A 27,488-nucleotide genomic window follows, 5' to 3' on the forward strand; every position below is an offset into this window, starting at 1 on the left:
TAAAGCTTCATTTCCTAATTATATTATAACAGAGTAGATGACGGCAGAAAAACACCAAATGACCCATCCAATCTGCTCAGATATTGCTGTCTACACTTCTAAGGATATAGCCCAGTTGTCAACCATACAGCATGAATGCTTGTAAGATATAATTACTTATCAAAGTCTGTTTTTCTCATTTTCCTCTGTTCTCCAACATTTTGGGAAGATGAGTATAGAAGATCCCTATTTCATTCTCACCCAGGACACCTCCCTTCCTTATGTCAAACTACAAGATTTTGTGGTAACCTAAATGTTGAATATCTGGCATCTTAGGTACCTGTAGCCTTGCTGAACAATATCCTGCCACCATCAACCTTTCACACGGTCCTAGGGAGTTGTAGCTTTATTACTTAACTGCAAATTTAACAATTTTCAATCATCATCATCATCACATATTACATTTCTGAATACAGTGGTCGGGACACCACTCTCAGTTCGCTGCTGTTGATTTTAAACTGTCTAAGTCCAAGTGATTTTTACTGGTTTCACACAGCCTGCTAGACAGAACCAGCTGCAGGTGATCTACTAGATAGACTTAGCCAACATCTTATTTTGTTAGACCACCCCGCCTACCACCCTTTTTCTAGAATTATAGCCTGCTTGAACCAAGTTAATTACCGTGTGACTTGTAGCATTACTAAGTTGTGCTTCTGCTATCTCATTCATTATTTTGCAAATAATCCGCTGTGCTTATCCCAAACCTTCTTGAAGTCTGTTAATGTTTTAGTCAACACTATTTATTTATTATTTATTTATTTATTTTGAATTCTTATATACCGACATTCCTGTATAGAATACAAATCATACCGGTTTACAATGTAACAGAACTGTCGCAAGCAAGGCGTTACAATAAACATTAGAACTTTTGAACATTTGACATTAAAATTAGAATTAGAAAAGAATTAGCAGGAAGGAACAGGTTATGACCAAACAGGGCTTCAAAACAAAACAAAACAAAATCAAGACAGGGTCCGTAAAGGACTTCAAAACAGCGGAAAACAAAATGCAAACTGCAAATCACAGTTGAGTCTGAAAATGATTAACGAAGGGAAAACTGGGGAGGGTGAGGAGATGCAAGGGCAGGAAAAGTAGGAGGGAGATGGGGAGCATTTACTAAGAGGAGATGCGAAGGTAGGTCCTGGGGGACTGGGTTGAGAGTGCAGTGTATTATTGGCCGCTAATCTTAGTCCCTGTGGCGTCCTTGTGTGCTCTATAAGGTGTTCCACATGTCAAACAACTTTTCCATGAAAAAATATTTTGATGTTGCTCCTGAATCTACTGTTTCAGCGTCTCAGACCATGAACCCTTGTCCTAAAAACAGAAGTGGGCAAATTATGGCCTGCGACAGCAAGAGCAGGAGGAGAGTAACTGGAAGTCACAATGGTACACTGACTTGTCAGATCTCTGCCCAGCTCCCCCACCATGCTCCTCAGGTTTCCTGGAGGAACCTACTTTCTGAACTGGTCCTCCAGTGTGGCTCTCACCCCAAAAATGCTGGCCCATCCCTGTTCTAGAACTTCTTTCCATTGAAAAACATTTACTTCCTATGCATTAATACCTTTATTTGAATGTCCCACTATTTCCCACGTTTTGACTCATCTCTAGGGCAGTGGTTTCTAAACCTGTCCTGGAGGACCCCCAGCCAGTAAGGTTTACAGGATATTCATAGTGAATATACATGAGACAGATTTGCATGCACTGCATTCATTGCATACAAATTCATCTCATGCATATTCATTGCAGATATCCTACAAACCCAAATGGCTGGGGGTCCCCCACGACAGGTTTGAGAATCACTGCTCTAGGGTATAGATATATACATTGTTTAGTTTCAAATCATTGGGCTTTTACTGCAGATCCCTGAACATTCTGGTAGCACTTCTTTGGATTGTCTCCATTCTGTCTCCAGAGTGGGACACCATATTCCAGATAAAGTCTCAAAAATGACCTGTACAATGAACATAAGATATGCCATACTGGGTCAGTCCAAGGGTCCATCAAGCCCAATATCCTGCTTCCAACAGTGGCCAATCCAAGTCACAAGTACTTGGCAAGTACCAAAACATTAAATAGATCTCATGATACTATTGCTTATTAATTAAAAGCAGTTTATGGATTTTTCCTCTAGGAACTTATCCAAACCAATTTTAAACTCAATTACACTAACTAACTACCGGAACCATATCCTCTGCCAATGAATTCCAGAGCTTAACTATACACTGAGTGAAAAAGAATTTTCTACGATTTGTTTTAAATGAGCTACTTGCTAACTTATGGAGAGCCCCCTAGTCCTAATATCTGACAGAGTAAATAACCAATCTACATTAACTTGTTCAAGTCTTTCATGATTCTGTAGACCTCTATCATATCCCCCCCTAAGTCATTTCTTCTCCAAACTCAACAGCCCTAACTTCTTTAGCCTTTCCTCTTAGGGGAGCCGTTCCATGCCTCTTATTTTGGTCGCCCTTCTCTGCACTTTTTTCAGAGCAACTATATCTTGTTTGAGCTGTGGTGACCAGAATTGCACACAGTATTCAAAGTGTGGTCTCATCATGGAGCGATACAGAGGTATTATGACATCCACCATTATATTTGCCATTCTCTTCCTAATAATTCCTAACATTCTGTTTGCTTTTTTGATCACCACAGCACATTGAGCAGACTATTTCAATGTATTATCCACCATGAAGCCTAGATCTCTTTCCTGGGTAGTAAAATCCTAAAACAGAAACTAACATTTATGTAACTACAGCAAGGATTATTTTTCCCTATATGCATTACCTTGAACTTGTCCACATTAAATTTAATCTGCCACTGTTAGCCCAATCTTCCAGTCTTCACAAGGTCCTCCTGCAATTCATCACAATCCGCTTGAGACTGAACTACTCTGCATAATTTTGTGTCATCCACAAATTTGATCACCTCACTTGTCGTACCCTTTTCCAGATCGTTTATAAATATAAGGCACTCTACTGTTTACCTTTTTCCACTGTAAAAATGGACCATTTCATCCTACTCTGTTTCCTGTCTTTTAACCAGTTTGCAATCCACAAAAGGACATCACCTCCTATCCCATGACTTTTTAGTTTTTTCTTAGAAGTCTCTCATGAGGGACTTTGTCAGACATCTTCTGAAAATCCAAATATACCACATCTACCAGTTCACCTTTGTCCACATATTTATTCACCCCTTCAAAAAAAATGTAGGAGATTTGTGAGGCAAGACTTCCCTTGGATAAATCCATGTTGGCTGTGTCCCATTAAACCATGTCTATCTAAATGTTTTGTGATTTTATTCTTTATAATAGTTTCCACGATATTTCCCGGCACTGAAGTCAGACTCACCGGTCTATAGTTTCCTGGATCACCCCTGGAACCCTTTTAAAATATCGTGGTTACATTGTCTACCTTCCAGTCTTCAGGCACAACAGATGATTTTAATGATAGATTACAAATTAATTGAAATGTCTGAAATTTCATTTTTTAGTTATTTCAGAACCATCAGGTCCAGGTGATTTATTACTCTATAATTTGTCAATCTGGCCTACCACATCTCTTCCAGATTTACTGTTATTTTGTTCAGTTCACCTGAATCACAACCCTTGAAAACCATCTCTGGAACAGGTATCTCCCCAACATCCTCTTCAGTACACACCAAAGCAAAGAATTTGTTTAGTCTTTATCTTCACTAAGTACCCTTTTAACCCCTTGATCATCTAATGGTCTGACTCCCTCGCAGGCTTTCTGCTTTCGATATTTAAAAAAGTTTTTATTATGAGTTTTTGACTCTATGGTCAACTTCTTTTCAAATTCTCTTAGCCTGTCTTATCAATGTTTTACACTTAACTTGCCAATGCTTATTCTTTACCCTATTTTCTCCTGATGGAGCATTCATCCAATTTTTGAATGAAGATCTTTTGGCTAAAATAGCCTTTCACCTCACTTTTTGGCCATGCTGGCAATCATTTGACCTTTTTTCAACCTTTCTTAATGCGTGGAATATATCTAGACTGAGCTTCTAAGACTTTTTTTTTTTTTTTAACAATGTCCAAGCTTTTGCATACTCTTAACCTTTGTAGCTGCATCTTTCAGGTTTTTTTTTTTCTTTTAACTTTTTCTCATTTTATGAAAGTTTCCATTTTGAAAGTTTAGTGCTAGAGCTATAGATTTAATTACTGTCCCCCTTTCAGTCATTAATTCAAATTTGATCATATTATGATCACTAATGCCAAGCGGTCCCATCACTGTTAACTTTCTCACCAAATCCTGTGCTCCACTGAGAATTAGATCTAAAATTGCTCCCTCTCTTGTCAGTTGCTGAACCAATTGCTCCATAATTTATTTTTATTTATTTTTAATTTTTATATACCGAAGTTCTTGTGGGAATTACAAATCACTCCGGTTTACATAAAACGATGAACTGCCCAACAGCGGATGGGGGCTTTACATAGAACTGTAGAACATAAGGAACAATAATAATGGCATAATCATTTTTATAATAATTTTTATTTTTATAATTTATATAATTTATATAATTTTTATAATAATTTTTATAATAATAATAATGGCATAATCATAAACAATAATAATGGCATAATCATTTTTTTTCTATTAGTTATGCCTCTCTCTATGAACCCTTACATCCCTCCAGCTTTGCCTACCACATTTTCCATTATTTTGGTCATCTGATATAATGACCCCACAGACTCATTCCTAGTTTATGAACATCTGTATTTTACCCACCATTCCCATCATGTAATGCTACCATGGTTTACTGCATCCCAAATGCATAATTTTGTATTTTTCAATATTGAAACTTAGCTGCCAAGCAGTGGACTACTTCTGAAGCTCATTCTGTCTACTCTATAAGGTGTGTCCCATTCTATTGTAGATCTTAATGTCATCTTCAAACAAATAACATAAAATAAAGTGCAAAGTGGTTGCTTTCTCAAGCCTACCTGGCTAAAAATGGTTTATGGAATTTTTCTCCAGGAACTGTCCTAAGTCCTTTAGAACTTAGCTATGCCAGATGCCTAGACCACATCCTCCAACAACAAAGGCTCCCCTCAGTCTTATATCATAGAATTGAGAGTAATAAAATAAAAATAATGAGAAAACCCATGCAGCATAAACCCAGCTCCTTGGCGAGGCAGGTGGGATTTTTGCAAGGACTGACATCCTGCTGTCCTCTGAAAACACCTGTTACAAGTAAGTAATTCTGCTTTCTCTGAGGACAAGCAGGTTGGAGGTCCTCACACATGGGTGAATCCCTAGCTACAGGTTGCCCCCCCCCCCTCCCCATATAAATGGGGACCAACAAAACACATAGAAACAGAAATAACAGCAGAAAAGGACCAAATGGTCCATCCAGTCTGACCAGTAAGCTTATTGTAATATCTGCTGTGCCTTGTAGGTTATCCCATGCTTATCAGTTTCCCACACTGTAAAAGTCAGGGCCCTCATTGGTTGCTGTTTGAATCCAACTCCTCGTAATGCCTTGCCTTGAAGCAGAAAGCAATGTTTGAATTGCATCAACGGTATCAAGGCTTATTGGTTAAGGATAGAAACCAGCGTATCAGCAAATTACCCCCATACTTGTTTCCCCAGACTATAAAAGTCGGGGCCCTGATTGGTCGCTGTATGAATCCAATTCCCCTGTTCCCTCTGCCATTAAAGCAGAGAGTAATGATGGAGTTGCACCAACAGTATCAAGGCTTATTGGTTAAATGGTAGTAACCACTGCACCAGCAGGTTACGCCATACACTCATTTCTTCATTTCCATCCTTTAGCCTTTAGGGATCCACAATATTTATCCCATGCAGTTTTGAAATCTTTCACTCTTTAGGTTTACACCACCTCTTCTAGAAGGGTATTCCAGGCATCCACCACCCTCTCCATGAAGAAATATTTTCTGACATTGGTTCTGAGACATCTTCCCTGGAGTTTCATTTCATTACCCCTAGTTCTACTGATTTCTTTCCAATGGAAAAGGTTTGACATTTGTACATCATTAAAATGTTTCAGGTATTTGAAGGTCTGTATCATATCACCCCTGTTTCTCCTCTCTTCCAGGGTATAGATATTCAGTCTCTCCCCATAAATTTTCTGCTACTGAGCCTACCTCATTTTGGTAGCCCTTCTCTGGACTGCCTCCATCCTATCTCTATCCCTTTTGAGATAAGGGCTCTAGAATTGAACACAGTACTCCAGGTGAGGCCTCACCAAGGACCTGTACAAGGGCATCACCACCTCCATTTTCATACTGGTTTTTCCTTTCTCTATGCAGCCCCGCATTCTTCTGGCTTTAGCTATCGCCTTGTCACAATGCTTTGTCATCTTCAATCATCAGACACTATCGCACCAAGGTCCCTCTCCCAATCCTTGTGCATTAGTCTTTCACCACCCATCACATAAAACTCTTTTGGATTGCCGCACCCCAGATGCAAGAGACTGTACTTTTTGGTATTGAATCCCAACTGCCAAATCTTCGATCACTCTTCAAGTTTTCTTAAACCACTTTTCATTCTCTCTACTCCTTCAGGTGTGTCCATTTTGTTGCAGATCTTAGTATCACCCGCAAATAGACAAACTTTACATTCTATCCCTTCTGCCAGGTCGCTCACAAAGATTTTGAACAGAATCAGTCCCAAAACCGATCCCTGTGGCACTTCATTTATCACTGTTCTTTCTTCAGAGCAGGCTTGATTTACCATTACACTCTGCCTCCTATCAACCAGTTTGCAATCCATGTTACATGGCACCTACTCCTAAGCTTTTCATTTTGTTCATGAGTCTTGTATGTGGGACCGTATCAAAAGCTTTACTGAAATCCTAGTAAATCACATCGAGCGCTCTTCCCCGATCCAACTCTCTAGTCACCCAATCAAAAAAATGAATCAGATATGTCTGACAGAACCTTCCCTGGTGAATTCATGCTGCTTCAGGTCAAGCAGCCCACCGGATTGTAGATAGTTCACTATCCTTTCTTTCAGCAGAGTCTCCATTAATTTTCCCACCACCGAGGTGAGGCTAACTGGCCTGTAGTTTCCAGCCTCCTCTCTGCTCCCACTCTTGTGATGCAGGACCACCACTGCTCTTCTCCAATCTCGCACCACTCCCATTTCCAGGGATCTATTGAACAGGTCCTGCAGTCGAACAGCCAGCACATCTCTGAGCTCCCTCATTATTTATTTATTTATTTACTATTTTTCTATACCGGCTTTCAAGACAGGAGTCACATCAAACCGGTTTACATTTAACAGGGTGTGCAATATACAGAGAACTCGAGCAACTATAAATGGTGCATGATTAAAGGAATTGCAGGAATCATTATCCTGGGATGTACCTCATCCAGCCCCATGGTCTTGTCCACTTTCAGTTTTCCTAGCTCTTCCCATACATTCTATTTTGTAAACAGAGTTTCGTCTACTCCACCCTCATCAAAAGTCTTGTTAACTAGCGATGGTCCTTCTCCAGGGTCTTCTTTAGTGAACACAGAACTGAAGTATTTGTTTAATATTTTGGCCATTTCTTCGCCTCTCTCCACACATTGATCTTTGTCACCTTTCAATTTCACTATACCACTTCGGACTTTTCTCCTTTCTCTGATATATCTGAAAAATGTTCTGTCACATTGCTTTACCTCTTTGGCAATCCTTTCTTCCACCTGACTTTTTGCTTTCTTTCTTCATCTCCCTCAGTTTCACAAGAACCAAAACAAGTGCCAATGGGCACAGCAGCAGCTAGTTTTGTTGTTAACAAGGGTGGGGAGGGTAACCTGAAAAGAAAGAATTGGTCTTAGGCAGGAACAGTTGTGTTCTACACCTCAAACAAGTTCTGAAGGACAGACTGGCCAAATGAACTGTCGTGTCAGGCATCTTTATCCAGACAGTAATGTGATGTGAATGAGTGGATGGAACTCCATGTCACAGCCCTGCATATCTCAATGGAGACTGCTCGCAAGTGGGCCACCAACGCTGCCATGGCCCCAAAGATGCAGTCCCACCTCGGCATAATAGGAGCACTACTAGTAAATTCGAGCATGTCTATTTGGCAATGGCGATCCCCAACTTGTTCTGATCAAAAGAAAAAAAAAATTAGGTGGACTGTCTATGGGCTCCTGTCCACTTCACATAGGCAGCTAAGACTTTTGCAGTCCAAACTGTGCAAGCTTATTCGCCTTAGTGCAAATGGGGCCTTGGAAAAAATGTGGGCAGGACAATGAACTGGTTAAGATGGAAATCTGACACCATTTTAGGCAGGAACTTAGGGTGCTTATGTAGGACCACCCTGTTGTGAAAAAGTGTAAGGTAAATAAATTACTAAGGCCTGAGCTCACTTACCCTGCATGCTGAAGTGACCATCATAAAAAATATAACCTTCCAGGTCAGATACTTCAGGTCACAAGAGCACAGTACCTCAAAGGGAGCTTTTATCACTTGAGCTATCATCACGTTGATATCCCAAGTCATATAAGGAGGCGTTAGGGAGGCCTCAACTGAAGCAGGCCTTGCATGAAATGTACAACTACAGATTGTATAGAGATGGGGTTACAGCTACACCATGGTGATATATGCCAATTACACTCAGAAGAACTCTAACGGAGTTGGCTTTCAAACCAGCTTCCAAAAGGTGTAGAAGGTAGTAAAGCAGTTTTTGTGGGGCGCAAGAGAAAGGATCTAGGGACTTCTGCTCACACCACATGGAAACCTCTTTCGCTTCAGTTCTTAGGACTTTCTAGCGGAAAGCTTTCTGAAAGTCACCAGGACCGGAGATACATCTTCCAAGAAATCGAATATCAACCTCTCAACATCCAGGCTGCGAGCAACAGGGCCTGGAGGTTGGGATGGCGCAACCTGCCTGAATCCTGAGTGATGAGATCTGGGGAAGTCCTCAGCCTGCTTGGTTTTTAGATGGACATCTCCCGGAGGAGTGAATAACAAACCTATCCAGGCAATGAGGGGCCACAAAAATCATAGTACATTTGTCCTTGTGAAGCTTCAAGTGTATCTTCGCACCAGCAGAGCTGGAGGATACGAATATAGATGACCCTTGCCTCATGGAGCATAACATGACAGACACAATTTAGTCTTGCATATGCTGGGTAGAGACAGTCTGGAATCGGGTTCACCTCCTTTATCAATACTGATATACAAATTTTAGCCACAGTTCTTCAACTGAGACTGGAGACGATTATGCCATATCTGGTAGGGGCAAACCAAACAGGATTTATTAAGGATTGCTCCTCAACTGTTAACACTAGAAGACTGATAGATATCATAGCATGAGCTTGGCAGGACAAGAGGAAAGGTCTGGTCATGGCCCTCGATGCAGAAAAGGCCTTTGACGGGCTTAGCTGGCATTTTCTGTTTCAAGTGCTGGATAGGGTTGGACTCCCTGGGGAATTTCAGCTTTGGGTTAGGGCTCTATATCTGCACCCTAGAACAAGTGTACAGACTAACGGCATGTATTCGGGCCCTTTTCCAGTGCTATGAGGCACTAGACAGGGGTGTTCCTTGTCCCCACTGCTGTTCAATTTAGCCATAGAGATATTAGCAGCAAGGATAAGAACATCTGTGGATATTAAAGAATTTAAAGTGGGGGGCCAGGAATATCATATCTCTGTATATGCGGATGATGTACTCTCTTTGGCAGATTCAAAACAAACAGGTCCAAGAGTGTTAGAGACTCTTGCTAACAGTAGTAAGGTTTCTGGTTATAAGATTTATACAAAATCAGAGGTACTTCCCATTGGCCCTATGACATTAGATGGAATCCCTTCATGTTTTTCAAATTTTAAGGTGGCTAGAGAGGGGATTAAATATATCGGGATATGGGTGGTAAAAAAAACCCTGTGGATTTATATAAACATAATTATGCGATAGTGGTTGATCATTTACAGAAAGATCTGCGGGGGTGGGATGACAAATTCCTGTCATGGTTGGGCAGAATAAATGTATTGAAGATTTGCAGTTGAAACAAATGTATGCACAGTAGTTAAACCTAAAGCAGTTTGTGATGAATTGGAGGAGGACCTTGCAAGACTGGAAGATTGGGCTTCCAAATGGCAGATGAAATTTATCATGGACAAGTGCAAAGTAATGCATAGAGGGAAAGATGTTAGGTTCTATCTTAGGAGTTACCACCCAGGAAAGAGATCTAGGCGTAATAGTGGATAATACATTGAAACTGTCGACTCAATGTGCTGTGTCGATCAAAAATGTAAACAGAATATTTGGAATTTTTAGGAAGGGAATGGCAAATAAAACTGAGGATGTCATAATGCCTCTGGTATCTCTCCATGGTGAGACTGCACCTTGAATACTGTGTGAAATTCTGGTCACCGCATCTCAAAAAGGATATACCTGCACTGGAGAAAGTGCAGAGAAGGGCGACCAAAATGATAAGAGGCATGGAACAGCTGCCCTATGAGGAAAGGCTAAAGAAGTTAGGGCTATTCAGTTTGGAGAAGAGACGACTGGGGGGAGGGGATGTGATAGAAATCTACAAAATCATGAAAGGACTTGAAAAAGTTAATGTAAATTGGTTATTTACTCTCTCAGCTAATAGAAGGACCAGGGGGCACTCCATGAAGTTAGCAAGTAGCTCATTTAAAACTAACCGAAGAAAATTATTTTTCACTCAGTGCATAGTTAAGCTCTGAAATTCATTGCCAGAGGATGTGGTAATAGCAGTTAGTGTAACTGGGTTTAAAAAAGGTTTGGATAAGTTTCTAGAGGAAAAATCTATAAACTATTACGGCAATTCATAAGCAAAATAGCTTGTGATTTATCTAATGTTAGGTAATTGTGACTTGGATTGGTCACTGCTGGAAACAGGATACTGGGCTGACCCAGCATGGCATATCTTATGTTCTTATGTATATGAAAGTGAGTTTGAATGAAGACTTTCAGGTATTGGAGGTGTATGAGTATGAAAGGGGAATGTATGGATAGAGGATTGGTTCTCTAGATAGTGACGGTGCAATTAATGTACATGAGAAGGAATACTTTGTGATGGAATGGGGGCAGATTTTGCTGGGGATTCCACACCTTTATTACATATACAATGTAGCATTGCAGTATGTATATACTCATGACTAACATAACTATTCGATCCCCTATTAAGAGGAAGAAAATGCTAACAGACCTGCACAGGCATAACATCACTACTGCCTTTATACAAGAGGCCCATTTAGAGGATCAAGAGCATAAAAAGCTTCAATGGGAATGGGTAAGCCAATGCTAGTATTTGTCCATCACTAGTCAACTGGCAGTAACCACATATTAAAAAAATGTGTAATTTGATATAGAAAAAGGTGGTGTCTGACCCCAATGGGAGATTTCTGCTTGCAGATGGCACGCTTCAGAGAGGAAAAGATGCTTTTGGTTAATGTGTATTCCCCTAACAGTATTCACTTAATTTTTTCACAAGCCTGATGGCTAAAATTTTTCAATGGGAGGGGTATTCAATTATAACAGGAGGAGATTTTAATATCACAGATAATCCTTTAGTAGACTGCATGGAGTCTAACATCCCAAGAAAAAAACAAGCAGATGTGGGTCTAGATTTTCTGTGTCAGGAACTTCAACTAATTGATTCATGGCACACACTGCATACAGATGATAAAGAATTTACACAATGTGTATCCCCAAACTGATTACATCTTAATTGTGGAAGTTTTTTTGTAAAGCTTGCTTCCAGCTGTATATGTGATATCCCTTTCTTTGATCATACCCTAATTATTACAACATTAAATTTGATGTCAGGGGTAAGCAAACCTTCACGGTGGCTTTATAAAGATAAGCAATTTGTACTCAAAGAAAAATAGAAAGAATATGTTGAATTTAACTCATTGCCTGAAATTATTCCTGTAACCTTTTGGAATGCCATGAAAGCTGAAATGAGAGGCCACATCTTAGCTTAAACAAAAAGAAAGAGGAATGAGAAAATCCTTGATCTTAATAAATGGCTTGCAGTTTTAAAGAGAACATGTTAGAAAGATGCCAAAAACCTTCAAAGAAAGACTATTGTCAGTAAGGAGAGAATTGGATTCACTTTTGACTATCAAAGTGCAGCAGAATTTGACATATTATAAATATAAATTATATCAATGGGGGAATAAATCGAGGTGACTGCTGGCACGATTGGTAAAATTTAGCTTCAAGACGAAGGGTCTAATAACAGAACTAGTATATGACTCGCAATCTCACACCAGTACTGCATCAATATTAGAGGCATTTGGAAAATATTATACAAATTTATATTCAGCAGGTGACCTTACTGAACATCTGAGGCAGTCTTTCTTTGAGGATTTGACCCTTCCTCAGTTGAGCGAAGTTCAAAGGAATGGCCTTGAGGTACCTATTCATGGAAATGAAATATAGACAGTTACAAAACAGCATGAACTGCCTTTGTCCCATTAACTATGACTATATGTTCAATAATTTTGTTCTTTATAATAGTTTGAACCATTTTTCCTGGCACTGATGTCAGACTCATTGGTCTGTAATTTGATCACTCCTGGAACCCTTTTCTAAACTGGGATTATATTGACCACCTTCCAATCTTCAGGTACCGAAGATAATTTTAATGATAGTTTACAGATTACTAATAGTGGATCTCCAATTACAATTTCAGTTCTTTCAGCACTGAATATCATCTAGTCCAAATTGGCTACTCTTTAGTTTGTCAATTTGCCCATTTACATATTCCCATTTCAGTGAGATTTGTTTCAGCTCTGCTGATTCATCACCTTTAAATATTTCTGGCATGGGTATTTGCCTTACATCTTCCTCAATAAAGTCCAAAGCAAAGAATTAATGTATCGCTCTGCTCTGGCCTTGTCCTTGGTGCTCCTTTTACCTCTTGATGATCTAATGCAGTGGTTCTCAACCCTGTCCTGGGGACCCCCCCAGCCAGTCGGGTTTTCAGGATATCCACAATGAATATGCATGAGAGAAAATTTGCATACACTGCCTCCATAACATGCAAATTTTCTCTCATGCATATTCATTGTGGATATCCTGAAAACCCGACTGGCTGGGGGGTCCCCAGGACAGGGTTGAGAACCACTGATCTAATGGTCCAACTGACTCCCTCGCAGAGTTTCTACTTTGAATGTACCTGAAAAAGTTTTTATTATGAGTTTTTGTTTACACAGGAAGCTTCATTTCAAATTCTGCCTTTGTTTTCCTTATCAATATTTTGCATCTGACTTGCCAGTGCTTATACTGTTCCTGTTTTCTTTATTTGGATCCCTTTTTCATTTTTTTGAAAGATGTGCTTTTGGCTAGAATAGCCCCTCTCATCTTATCTTTTTACCATACCAGCAGCCATTTGGCCTTCCTTCCACCTTTTTTTTTTAAAATATATTTGATTTGAGCTTCCAAGATGATATTTTTAAACAACATCCATGCCTGAGAAACTCTTTTTTTATGTTTCAACATGTTTATTGATTTTAAGTAACAAGACGAAAACATATCATGATACAGCATAATCAAACTTTACCTTGAAATAAGAGCATATTCCACTAGAAAAGCAATACAAACAACAATGTATGATCATGTTAGGGAATAATCTGATAACTTCAGAAGCAGCGATTTAAGGAATGGGAAGAGAAAAGGACGAGAGAAATAAAAGAGGAGAGGAGGAAAGGAGATTAGAAAGAAAGGAAAGATAGAGAAAAGAGAGAGGAAAAACCTGAAACAGAAGAAAGATGAAGAAGAGCAAGCAGTTTCCAATAGAGAGGAGTAAGCAGTGCATTATTACAGAGTTATTAAATGTAAAATTAGGAGCCAAGTGAGAGTTCTAAGCTTTTCCACACTAAAGCCCATTTTGCCAAACGATGACATTTAATCGCCATGGCTCTTTCGAACTTATAATACATACAGACTGAATTCCACCACAAATGATGAGAGAGCATATCACTGCGCTTCCAGTTGGACATTATGTTATGTAGGGCAAAAAGGATCAAAAAATCTAGTAACATCTTAAGTGGAGGAGAAAGAGTTAAGGTAGTCTGAGCACCTCGGAAAATAATCAGTGAATATGTTAAGGGTATAGGAGAGCGTAGTATTGCAGTGATTTCAGGCCATATCTGTTGCCAAAATGCATGTACATAGGGACATGAAAAAAGCATATGTTGCATGGTTGCCTTTGGGGCCTTACAGGACCAGCAGGAGGGGGCCGTTGCCAGACCTGCACGGTGTAGTTTCCATGGGGTCCATATAGCTCTATGCATGATAAAAAAGAGAGGTTTGGGTGAGACTGGAAGACAGTGATATATGATTGGAGATTGACCACAAATGAGTCCATTTCTCTGTCGTGAGGATGGCACTTGTGTCAGCCACCCAAAGCGGATATAACCTCATAGCAGCTATGGAGGCAAAAGCATTCTTAATTATTTTATATATTCTAGAAGCCAAGTGACCTTTTGAACCGTAGTCCAAATAGATCTGATGTAATAACGGTAATAGATCCAGTTTCAGCTGAGCACATTTGTCAGTGATGAGCATACTGCGTAGTCGCAGCCAGGCATAAAACTGAGTGTGGGGCAGGCCAAATTTTTGCTGGAGAAGAGGGAAAAATATAAGATTATTATCTTCACAGACATCCTCAAGAAACCAAATACCATGTTTCTGCCAGATAGGCTAATTTAAGCCGATGATTGCCGCTCTTAAGTGAATTATGCCACAGTGGAGCAAATTTAGAGTTATGCCAGGAACCACTTACATGGGAGAGCCAAGATCAGTGAAAGCTCTATGCATCGATCGGAGTATATCATTTTCCAGGTAACAATGGGGTAAGACCATACCAGGGAGAGAATGAAGTGGGTAAGGGGTAAAAAAATATTTTTCAAAAAGCATCCAGCGAGGCTGCTCGGTAGCTTCATTGGGCACCAAGTGGTCTGAAAAGTAGTAGTAACCTTGCTGTAACAAAAAGGCCTGATGGTAAGCCAAAGAATCAGGGAAATTAACCCCGCCGTTTATCTTATTTGCCTTTAATTTAGCAAGGGTTATCCTTGGTGCTTTATTCCGCCAGAGGAACCTGGTGAGGAGCTTCTCCACAGTGGTATAAAAGTCTTTGGAAAAAAAATTGGGCACCATGGCAAGGATGTAAGTGACCTTTGGCATTAACACCATTTTTATAGACTCCAATCTACCCCACCAAGTGAGATGTAATGGAGACCATTAAGAATGATATCACGTATTAATTGTAGAACATGAGATTCACATTGAGCTACAGTAGTATTAGGATCTGCAAAAAACTTTATCCCTAAATATTTCAGGCCTTGGGTAACTTTTTGAATAGGTAAATTCATAAAGTCAACCAGCCTTCCCAAGTGATTTAGGGGAAGCAGCTCAGTTTTATGCCAGTTAATTCAGTAGCCGGATATAGCAGAGTAATCAGAAATTAAAGTGAACAAATGAGGTAATGACTTATCTGGGTTAAGAAGAAAAAGTAGATCATCAGCAGCATATGCTGATAACTTAACAGTTTCATTTGCAATCACAAAACCTTCAATAAGCGGTTGTTGTCTAATAGCCGTAAGCAGAGGTTCCAAAGCCAGGTTGAAGAGAAGTGGGAAAAGAGGGCATCCTTGTCGGGTTCCTCTGAACAATGGGAAGGTTGGTGAAGACCGATCGTTAATATACAAATATGATGTGGGCAGGTGATAAAGAAAACGGGTCCAAGAGACAAATTGAGGGCCAAGACCATATTGCTGAAGGGTAGCGAAAAGAAAAGGCCATTCAACATGATCAAAGGCCTTTTCTGCACCTAATGAGATCGCGGCGGCTGGCTATGAACTGGTTTGAGCCATAGCTTGGATGTTAAAAAGAAGGTGCGTGTTATTTGAGATCAAACGATTTTTAATGAAGCCCGATTGATCTGGGTGGATTAAGATTGGGAGCACTTTGGATAATCTGGTGGCTAGAATCTTAATGAATATCTTATAATGAGCATTCAGCAGAGAAATCGGTCTGTAGTTACCGATAATAGTGTCATCTCGACCTGGCTTAGGAAGGACTACTACGCTAGCCTCTGTAAATGCTGCAGAGGCATTAAGGTGAGAAGAGAACATGGAAAAATATCCATGAAGGTGTGGCACAAGGTCCGTTTTAAAAGCTTGAAAGAAGTCTGTCTTGAAGCCATCTGGGCCTGGTGCTTTGCCTCTAGGGAGGGTGGATATGGCAGCCTCAATTTCCAGAGGTGTTATTGGGAGGTCCAATTTTGCAGAGATATCTGGTGATAAAGTAGGGTGAGTAAGTTGTGAGAAAAACCTTGATATCTCAGAAGGAGCAGCGGTTATCTCCGATTTGTAAAGATCAGCATAAAAGTCTCGAAAAGCTAGTAGGATGTCGACGTCTTTAGTGAGAATTTGGTTAGTATCGGAGAGAATTTTGACTATACGCTTTTTTTCAGCTCGTTTTTTAAGGTATGAAGCAAGGAGATGGCCACATTTATTGTTCTCTGCGTAGTAATGCGCCTTAGATTGAAAAAGATGAAGTTTTATACTGGAACTTAATTTCTGATTATACTGAAATTTTGCTTTGATTAGCGCAGTAAGTGTCGAAGTATTGGGAGATTGAATGTGCGCCCGTTCCAACTTGGTGACTGTAGATTGTAGGTCAGTCAATGCCGCCTTTTGGAGCTTCTTCTGGTATATCGAATAGCTAATGTCTCCACGTATCGTGGCTTTAAAAGCAGCCCACAGCGTGTCCTTAGGAATTTCCTGGGAGCTATTGAAGTGAAAGTAATCAGAGATCTTAGACTGTATTTTAGCAAAAAATTCTGGGTCCGCTAGAAGGGCCGGGTTGAAGCGCCACTGCCGATCCATAGCAATGGGGGTTTGTAATTCACAGGTTATGAGAACTGCTGCATGATCTGATACCAAGATGGGACAAATAGAGGCGACGACAATTTTAGAGACTAGATGTTTGGTGATCAGAAAATAGTCAATTCTCGAGTACGACGAATGAGGGAAGGAAAAAAAGGTGTAGTCCCTTTCCGCGGGGTTAAGTAACCTCCACGGGTCCGATAAGCCGAAAGACTTCATGATGTGTTGAAGCAATTTACATGACTTAGAGTATGAGGGTCGAACTGTAGACTTCTTGTCTAGATAGGGATCCAGTGGTTGGTTGAAATCTCCTCCAACGAAAGTAGGGAAGGGATTTACCATCAAAATTTGTTGAAAAACATTCTGAAAGAAAGAAGAATCGTCTGTGGTGGGAGCATATATGTTGAGAATGGTAAACTCTTCTTGTCGTATTTTGACTTGTATGAGATTCCAACGGCCTTCCGGGTCTGCAGCCTGATGAGTAACTGTAGCTGTCAGACCTTTATGCAGCAATATAGCTGTGCCCCTTTTTTCGTGAAAAGCTGGACTAAAAAAAACTTGTCCAACCCATTGTTGTTTTAATTTTGATGATTCAGAAGCTGTCAAATGGGTTTCTTGTAGCAGAGCGATATCTGCTTTTAAAGACTGTAGATAAGTGAGAATCTTTTTTCTCTTGATCTGATTGGAGAACCCATTGACGTTTAGAGAAACAATATTAAGCGATGCTTTTTGCACTGCCATGGAAAAATCCTAACAGGTTACTATTGCAAACAGTCCTTGAGATAGTGGAGATTTATCAGAATAAAAAGTTAAACCAAGGCAAATATATACAAGTTGCCTGCTTGCGAGATGGAAAGAAAGAGAGAGATAAGGAAGCAAGAAGAGAGCAAGCAGAAAGAAAAGAAACTGTAAGAGATTGATAAAGAAAGAAGAAGAAAAAGGAGAAGTGTGAGTGAGATTAATATAAAGAGTACAGTATATAGGGCACAGAAAAAAAAGTGGCAAAAAGCACAAATAACGAGCCTCCAGGCAGGTCATTGACGGCTCTAAGGTCGCAGCTCTACTCCTCAGCAGGATCTACAGTGGTAAAGTTTGTGGGTAGGTGACCATCAGACCGGTTATACCCGGTGGAGCAAGCGAAGCCTCAGGTTCGTAGCAAAAACAGGATAGATACAAAAAAGATTGTATGCACAGCAATTAAGAAAATGGCGGCGAGTGCCAGTTTGTAGCTTAAAAGGGAAAAATCCATTCAGGTATCGCTTATAGGGCCAAGTAGACCATGGGACATGCAAAAAAAAATTAACTGAGTTGAAAAATCCAGTTGTGAACTGATAGCAAAGAAGCCAAGTGCTGGCATCAATGTCTGTAATAAGATATAGATGAGAGAATCAGAACAGCCAGTCAAGTTACCATTTCTTGTTCATGTTCACAGGAGATTATAAAACCTTCTAGGTCTTTGGATTCCAGAAAGACCTTGGTTTGATTGCGATAAGTAACCCGCATTTGTGCGGGGTATAGTAGACCATATTTGGCTTCTAGCTTTTGCAGCCTAGGACGGAAAGCCAGAAATGTTTTCCGCCGTTCCGCTGTAATTTTCGCCAAGTCAGGCACGAATATAAGCAGACGACCTTGATATTGTATGGGCGCCTTCGTTCTAGCGGCGGATAGTATCGCTAAAACTTGTGGGTAGCGCAGCACTTTTAATATAATTGGCCGAGGATATTTGAAGGTGCGCAGTGGGCAAGAGGGGATCCTATGGGCCCTTTCCAACTCAAAGGGCTACTCAAATTCCATCTGCAGACTAGCCGGTATCATTTGAAGCAAGAAAGCAATGATATCCGTACCTTTGGACCCCTCCGGAACTCCCAAGATCCTAATGTTGTTTCTTCTATTTCGATTAGACAGATCTTCAATGTCGCAGTGCAGCCCTTCCAGTTCTTTAGAGAAGTGCGCCACCGGTTCCGTGGCAATGAGTAAAGACGAGACCTGCGTTTCGACGTCATCTAGTCACGTTTGGAAGGATTCTAGCTTCGCCGACGCATTTTGCAAATTAGTGCGAATAGCGGTGGTGGAATCAATGTTGACTTGAACGAGATCTTTCAGTTGCTTAAGTTCTGTGAGGACCAAATCTGCCGACGCCATTACTTTGGCCGGCGGGACCTTATCTGGCGAGGGAGGGTCTGGCTTGGTCTGTTTAGATCTGGAGCTTGCCGCGAAGGCTGCCTCAATTTTCCCAGTTTTGTTGGTAGCCATAGTCTTACCGCATACAGATAGGTGCATAGAACAAAAAATAGGCTTCTATGGGAACAGTTATCCAAAGAATAAGAGAGGAGGTAAGCGGAGCTGCTAGCTTAGGTGGCCATTTTGATCACCGCTCGAGAGCGCCCCCGCCTGAGAAGCTCTTAACCTTTACAGTTGCTCCTTTCAGTTTTTTCTTAAGTATTTTTCTCATTTTATCATATTGTCCCTTTTGAAAGTTAAATTTTATTGGATATTAAGATTTCCTTAGTATCCTCTTTCTAGTTATTAAGTCAAATGTGATCACGTTATGATCACTAATGCCAAGTGGTGCCAACACCATTACCTCCTGCACCAAAACATGTATGCTACTAAGGTTTAGGTCTAAAATAGAGCCCTTCTTGTTAGTTCTAGTACCAGCTGCTCCATGAAGCAGTCATTTATTTTATCTAGAAACTTTACCCACTTAGCATGTCCTGATGTGACATTTACTCAGTCAATACCAGGGTGACTGAAATCACCCATTGTTACTGTATTGCTAATTTTGTTAGTTTTTCTAATATCTGTTAGCATTTGATCGTCTATCTGTTCATTCTGGCCAGGTAAACTATAGAACACCCCATTTCAATGTAAATACTAACCACAAAGAGACATTACTGCACAATGTAAATAATCTACCTCTGTAAAGTTTATATTTATTCCTATCTATTCTTATTCTCCTTCATTCCTCAGTTTCAACGACCTTGTTATATTGTAACTTTTTGCTTCTTCTGCACTGGTTAAATGAACAAAGTTTTTCACTCCCCTGTTATCTGTAAACCGGCATGATATGATTGTATCATGAATACCGGTATAGAAAAGCCTTAAATAAATAAATAATAAATAAATAAATTTCTATTCCCCTTTTCACATGCAATTTCTCTTCATAAAGATTTTACAGTGTATTTTGTTTCCTGCAGAATTTTTATATTGTTTGACTGTATGTCCTCTAACATATAGCGTGACCATCCATCAATTTGATCCATACTATCATTGTAATATAATTTGAGCCCTGGTATTACAGTGTCCCATTGGTTATCCTCCTTCCACCAGGTCTCTGATATACCAATTATATCTACCTCTTCAATCAGTGCTATATATTCTAACTCTCCCATCTTATTTTTAGATTTCTAGCATGTGTCTATAGAAATTTCAAAATATGTTTTCTATTTGCATTAACATCCTGCTTATCGTTAACAGGGGTAATTTGGAATCTTTCTGCTCTTTACTTAAAGGCAGCTGGGCTTCTTTAGCATTTATTGCAACCTATCGGGATGTCCTAACTTCTTTGTTTTGTTAGCATCCTTCAAAGATGCATCATTCCAAACCATGCTCTTCTAAGTGACTGTCCGTTTTCCCCCCATCATCTAGTTTAAAAGCTGCTTTATCTCTCCAGAATGCTCCCTAGGTTCTTAAAAATCTGAAACTCTCATTCCTGCAACATCATCTCATCCACGCATTGAGACTCTGGAGCTCAGCTTGGCTCTGGGGGTTTTGCGCATGGAACAGGGAAAATTTCTGAGAATGCAACCCTGGAGGTGAATAGTTGCTCAGAAACCAGTATTCTCATCTTTTCAGATCAGATTTGCAGAAGGCAACTAAATAGCATATGAAATGTTTTTTTGCTTCCACAACCCCCTGCTGACTCAGGATGTGGAAGACCCAACTAGGAACCTTCAGCATGGTAATGTGTAACGCTTAGTCCTGGGGGAATTCTGCGCTTCTGCAGAGTGCAGAATTTGTGCCGAATTCCTCCCCCTCCGCGCAGAATTGCCAAATTCTGCACAGAAAATGTCAGAGGAGACCCCAGCGTGCTGTGAACGGAGTGCGCACCATTCGCAGTGATGATGAAGGCCCCGGCATGCCACGGGATGCGCTCTGCTCGCAGCAAAATTGAAGGCCCTGGTGAGAGTGAGTGTGTGTAGAAACTTGGTGGGGGGGAGGGTGTGTGAGAGAGGATGGGGAGGGGAGGGGAGTTGAGAGAGGAGGGGGAGGGGGTGAGAGGAGGGGGAGGGGGTGTAAGAGGATGGGAAGGGGTGTGAGGAGAGGGGTGAGTGAGATAGAGCAGGGGGAGGGTGTGTGAGAGAGATCAGGGGGGAGAGACAGAGCAGAGGGGAGGGGTTGTGAGAGCAGGGGAAGGGTGTGTGTGAGAGAGAGAGAGAGCAGGGGGGATAGAGACAGAGCAGGGGGAGGGTGTGAGAGAGAGCGGGATTGAGTGTGGGTGCCAGAGAGAGGGAGCCTACATAAGGAGATTGTGAAAGAGTGTGTATGTGTGTAAGAGATTGGGAGCTGGTGTATATGAAAAAGGGATTGTGTGTGTGTGAGAGAGAGCCTGTGTGAAGGGGTATGTGAGATAGAGACAGAGGTAGCCTGAGTGAGCATGTATGCGTGAGAGAGAAAGGGAGCTTGTGTGGGGGTGGTATGCAAGAGAGAGGGACCTGTATGAGGGGATGTGTGTGTAAGTGTGTATGTGCACTAGAGAGAGGAAGCACGTATGTGAGAGGGAGAAGGACACAGGGAGCCTGTATGAGGGGCAGTACTCAGAAGAGGGTCAAACTCTGGGAGTGGTGATAGAGTAGAAGGGGTTGAGCCTAGAGGTGGAGGGGAGAGATACTATATCGGCCTGATATGAATCCCATTCATGAAGGCCGGTATAGAAATATAATAAATAAATAAATAAATAAATAAATACATACATACTCGCAGGTGGAGGAGTTGGGGCCTGAGAAGGCAAAGTGGCCAGGGGAGTAGGGAGAGCGAGTGGAAGGGGCACTCTTACAGTGACTTTCTAAGGAAACCCTGCTCAAAATATTTAAAATTCTGCATCTTTAAGTAATAACTTTTTCTGTATTAATTCAATATGTAATTACTTAAAGACAGTCATGTAAATTGTGTTATTTTGACCAATATAAAGTATGCAGAATTTTAAGTTTTCGTGCGCAGAATTTTAAGTTTCTTTGCATAGAATTCTCCCAGGAGCAAACAATGCCGAGTCACTGTGTTGCCTGACACATGCTAGGTTCCAAATTAGCTGTCACTAATTAAGATGGGCATTTTTTATTTATTTTAAAAGTTTTTATATACCGCGAAATGGTCAGGATCTGGCCATCTAGGCGGTTTACAGTAAAACATACATAATTAAAATTCTATATACAAATGATAATTAATAAAATTCTAACAACTATTAAAATTGTAACAAGAATATAGTATAAGACAAATTTATCAGTAATGTAGTAGAATATTTAAGATGAGAAATTGACATATGGATTATTGATAAAAGCAAAAGCGGTATTGACAATTGATATAAGATATTAATTGGGGTTATGTAAACAGAGTTAATTCATTTAGCTGGGGTTGTAAGCACACTTAAATAGATATGTTTTTAAGTGTTTTCTAAATTCTCCTGTATTTTGAATTAATCTAATATTTTCTGGTATAGATTTCCAGAGATGAGGGCCTGCAACTGAAAAGGCCCTTTCCCGAGTCATGTCCAGTCTTGCATTTTTTACTGAGGGTACTTCTAAAATGCACTTATCCATGGAACGTAATTGTCTTGAAGGCTTATATATCCTAAGTAGAGATCAAAGCCATATGGAATTTGCATTGTATAATAAACCATGAATTATTGATAGAATTTTGTATGAAATGCGGTAAGATATCGGAAGCCAATGAAGTTGCTGTAAAATTGGTGATATATGATCTCTACGGGTATCTTGGTGTCACTGAACAATACTTTGAAATCCTCAGCTCAGTGTGCAAAATGGGTCTCCAAAAGTAATAGAATGTTGGGAATTATTTCTAAAAGGAATACAGAATAAAACTGAGCATACTATAATACATACCTTGAGAAACTGGGTGCAGTTTTAGTAGCCCTATTCAAAAAAGATACTGCAGAACTAGAAAAAGTACAGAGAAGGGCTACAAAAATGATTAAGGGGACGGATGGCTCACTTATAAAAGGCTAAACAGGTTAGGGCTCTTCAACCTGGAGAAAAGAGAGTGGATATAAAAGAGGTTTAAAAACTGTGTATAATATGGAAAAAGTTAATAGGGAACAGTTATTTATTATTTCAGATATTACTAAGACTAGGGGAAACGCCATGAAACTAACTAGTAGTGGATTTAAAATAAATTTCAGAAAGTATATTTTCAGTCAACCACAAACTATGGAATTTTTTTGCCAGAGAATATGATCAAAGCTAGAAGTATAGCTGAATTTAAAACAAGTTTAGACACATTTGTGGAAGACAGGTCCATTAACAGTTATTAGTCAGACATACCTGGGTGTCTCCACCTCTTACTTCTGGGGGTGAACAACATGAAAGGAACTTTCCTATCAGGATCTGCTGGATACATCCAAATGACTGGGACTGTCCATCATCACAGACATGATGCTGAGCTCAACTGATCATCAGTCTGATGCAACATGACACACCTTATGTTCTTAAAGGTGTTTAAATCTCCAACTGAGAATACTACTGATTCGGTAGGAGTCTAAATTTTAAATCTGAGGAAGACCTCCCTGCTTAGTTGTGAGGAGCATGGCCTGATCGAAATCTTTTCTCCTAATAGCAGCTAAAGTGCACACAGGTTTTTGCTACAATTATACTTTTATCTGGATTAAAAAGAAGAATTTCTAGGGTGTGGTTAATTAGGGAGGACAAGAACTGTACAGAGATTATGTTGCCTAAAATCTTACACTGGAGAGTGTGATAATAAAATTTATTAGGGGCAACTGTTTAGTGGAAATTTACCAGAAGGGTTCCAGGAGGCATGGCTAGGTCTTGAAACTGTCTCTGAAACTGTCTCACGCTTAGATAACAGAAAAAACAAATGTATCTCTTTGTAGTTTTAGGCAACACAATGAAGAGTTATAAAAATTGCATGTCTTCAAGGTTAGTTAGTTTTCACAGGACACTTACACATAGGAATGTTAATGTCAGCAAATGTTTTTCACTTTGTGATCCTAAATCAGAGGAGGGATGTACTAATCTCCTGGGGAAAACTGTATTTAAGTACAGTCAATTGGATATCTGATTAAGTCAGTCTCTCAAACTTAGGAGCTGACTTCCTTATGCGCATAAGAAATAAAGACTTTTGACCATTAGAAATACACTGTCTCCGTTGTCCTTGTGTCCTTGGTAAATTTTTTCATTGCAGATGGTGCATTGGCCGGGAATCGAAGAGGGGATGCTGGCCTGGCCAGGACAGCACAGCCTACTCTCGATTTGAATGGAATACAGGACACAAGATCCCTGAAGGTATTTTTAATCTTTTTCTCTTTGTTTTTTTTTTTGTGCTGTACCATTTGTATTGCACTAACATTGAGACCTTTAAGGGAAATGTGCTTACTTAATGTTTTTGCACTATTATGTGGAGACTAGTGTGTTCCTATGAATTACAAAGCAGTAAGAATTCAAGGTAATGGTCTAACATAGCCAGCGGATTAATACAAGGAGCAGTGCTCCAGGAAAGGAATTAAGGGAGTTAGACTCCTGGAAAAAAATACCAGGCCCGGTGGATTAAAGGGAGGTGAAATCCCTGGGTATACAGCCTAAAGTAAATAAGCTGGGAAAAGTCGACTGGAACTAAGGGAAACGAAGTCCCTGGGAATATAGCCTAGGAAAAGGCTAGGATAAGTATGGGAAGTGCACCCTTGCTTATGGTATATAAAAAACAGAAAAAGAAAAAAAAGAGAAAAAGAGGGACAAAAAGACAATAAAAGTAAACCATAAAAAGGTTAACGGGATATGAGGGGAATAGCAAAGGGAATCTTGAATACGTGGAGCGTTTGTGATACGAAAGGAGAGTGTCTGTAATCCGACAAAGGATTGCTTCTTGAGAAAAAAAATTGGGAGATTTACCCAGCAAGGAAATACCAGAACCACCATTAAAAACCCCTGCCCATTATATGTGGAAAAATTATGGGCCAGAAACAGTCCGATATATGTTTGAATGGCATCATGCCACTAAGGGAGTATTTCCAGCTGAAGGCACCTTTAATTTAGAAAAATTACGGCAGTTAAAAGAATTTTTAGTTTTGAATAAAAAAGGTTCCCTCACAATTTCTGCTATGGTAGAATGGTTCGCCGAAGCAGATTAAGAGAAAGTTACACTCTGCACACTGTTACAAAATTCACTTTTGCCGAAAAAGCTGTAACAATCAAGAGTTTGGGGTTTTTTTTTCTGTTAGATGGTTCGTTTAATCTCTGTATTAGTTACAGCTCCTGCATACAGGGGAAATGGTGTCTATTAGGATGCAGGGTATTTTAGAGGACTGCTTATATATCAGTTACAAAAGTGTTATGCCTGCAAATAAACTAGTAGTTGAAGAATAAAGTGAAAAAGTTTTCATCTATTAGAAATTCTAGAGTTGCTTCTGCAGTAAGAATGCGTTTTTACTATTTGCCTTTATTTTGGATATTATCTATTGGCATTCCTGCTCTGCACTATAGAATTGTGAGATATGTTTGTGCAAAATGTACTCATCTGAAGCTATTTTCATATAACAATTAGATTTAGAAAGGCTATGAGTATTTAATTTATTATCAGAAAAGGATATACTGCTTTTCCTTTTTTCAGAATTCCTAGGAGAGTTAATGATTGTTTTTCTAGAGTTATTGGTTTGGGAAGAATGCAAGGACTTTGGGGCCAGAGTTTCTAATGATACTTATCACAATAATAGTATTCCTCCTTATTCTGTGTATATCTGTACAATGCATTTTTATGTTATGTAAAAGGTATTCCTAAAATATTGGTTTCAGCCACACTTGCAGAATGTATCCTCATTTGAAGAATTTAATAAGTTATGCACTATGAGTGAAAATATAGTAGACATTTAAAGACAAGCACTGCCCCCTGGACCAAAAGGAGGGACTGTGATAAAATTTATTAGGGGCATCTGTTTAGTGGAAATTTACCAGAAGGGTTCCAGGAGGCACAGCTAAGTCTTGAAACTGTCTCTTAAACTGTCTCACACTTAGATAACAGAAAAACCAAATGTATCTCTTTGTAGTTTTAGGCAACACAATGAAGAGTTATAAAAATTGCATGTCTTCAAGGTTAGTTAGTTTTCTCAGGACACTTACACATAGGAATGTTAATGTCAGCAAATGTTTTTCATCTTGTGATCTTAAATCAGAGGAGGGTTGTACTAATCTCCTGGGCAAAATTGTATTTAAATACAGTCAATTGGCTATCTGATTAAGTCAGTCTCTCAAACTTTGGAGCTGGCTTCCTTATGCGCATAAGAAATAAAGGCTTTTGATCATGAAAAATACACTGTCTCTGTTGTCCTCGTTTCCTTGATAAACTTTTACATTGCAAGAGGTTAATAATGTCCTCTCTCTAGAGATGAGGCAACTCTATGGCCAATATAGATTTGGTTATAGATGCCACTGTCCAAGGAGTACCCATCCTGTGCCACCAGGGCTGGCTTTTCAGAAAAAGGATATTGTCATTGTGGACAATATGTTGAAATCCTCAGTATGCTGGTTCAGTCAAAAAAGCAAATGCAATGTTAGAAATTATTTGGAAAGGAATGAAGAATAAAACAAAATCAGTAGAACTAGGAGTCACGATATGAAACTCCAGGGAGGATGATTCAGAACCAATGTCAGGAAATATTTCTTCACGGAGAGGGTGGTGGAAGCCTGGAATGCCCTTCCGGAGGAGGTGGTGAAGACAAAAACAGTGAAAGATTTCAAAGGGGCATGGGATAAACACTGTGGAACCCTAAAGGTTAAAGGATGAACATGAAGAAATGAGTGAATGCAGGTAACTTGCTGGTGCAGTGGTTACTATCCTTAACCAATAAGCCTTCATATTGCTGAAGGAACTTAATCATTGCTCTCTGCTTTAATGGCAGGGGAAAAAGGGGAATTAGGTTTACACAGCAACCAACAAGGACATTGAATTTTGCGGTCTGGGAAAGCAAATAAGCACAGGGGTAACTTGCTGGTGCGGCGGTTACTACCCATAACCACTAAGCCTGTAACTCTTGATGCAACTTCAATATTGCTCTGCTTCACGGAAAGAGGTAATAGGAATTTTGGACTCAAACAGCAACCAACAAGGGTCCTGGCTTTGATAAGTATGGGGCTGACTTGTATGGTACAGCAGAAACTACCATGAGCTTGTTGGGCAGACTGGATGGACTGTTGGTCCTTTTCTGCCATCATTTCTATGTTTCTATAATGCCTCTGTATAGATATATGGTACAACTGTATCTCAAGTACTATGTGCAGTTCAAGTTGCCCCATCTCAAGAATGATAAAGTGGAACTAGAAATGCTGAAGAGGGGCTACAAAAAAAGTAAAGGGGATAGAAC

At 39.9% G+C, this 27,488-nt stretch overlaps 1 protein-coding gene across 2 annotated transcripts in view; it reads right to left on the minus strand.

Moving 5' to 3' along the window:
• UBXN7 (UBX domain protein 7) overlaps positions 1-27,488 on the minus strand; it is a 255,626-nt gene that overhangs the window by 64,596 nt on the left and 163,542 nt on the right. The gene's annotated exons all lie outside the window — the stretch shown is intronic.

The sequence above is a fragment of the Rhinatrema bivittatum genome, chromosome 9 (genome assembly GCF_901001135.1).
Source record: "Rhinatrema bivittatum chromosome 9, aRhiBiv1.1, whole genome shotgun sequence".
Classification (NCBI taxonomy): Eukaryota; Metazoa; Chordata; class Amphibia; order Gymnophiona; family Rhinatrematidae; genus Rhinatrema; species Rhinatrema bivittatum.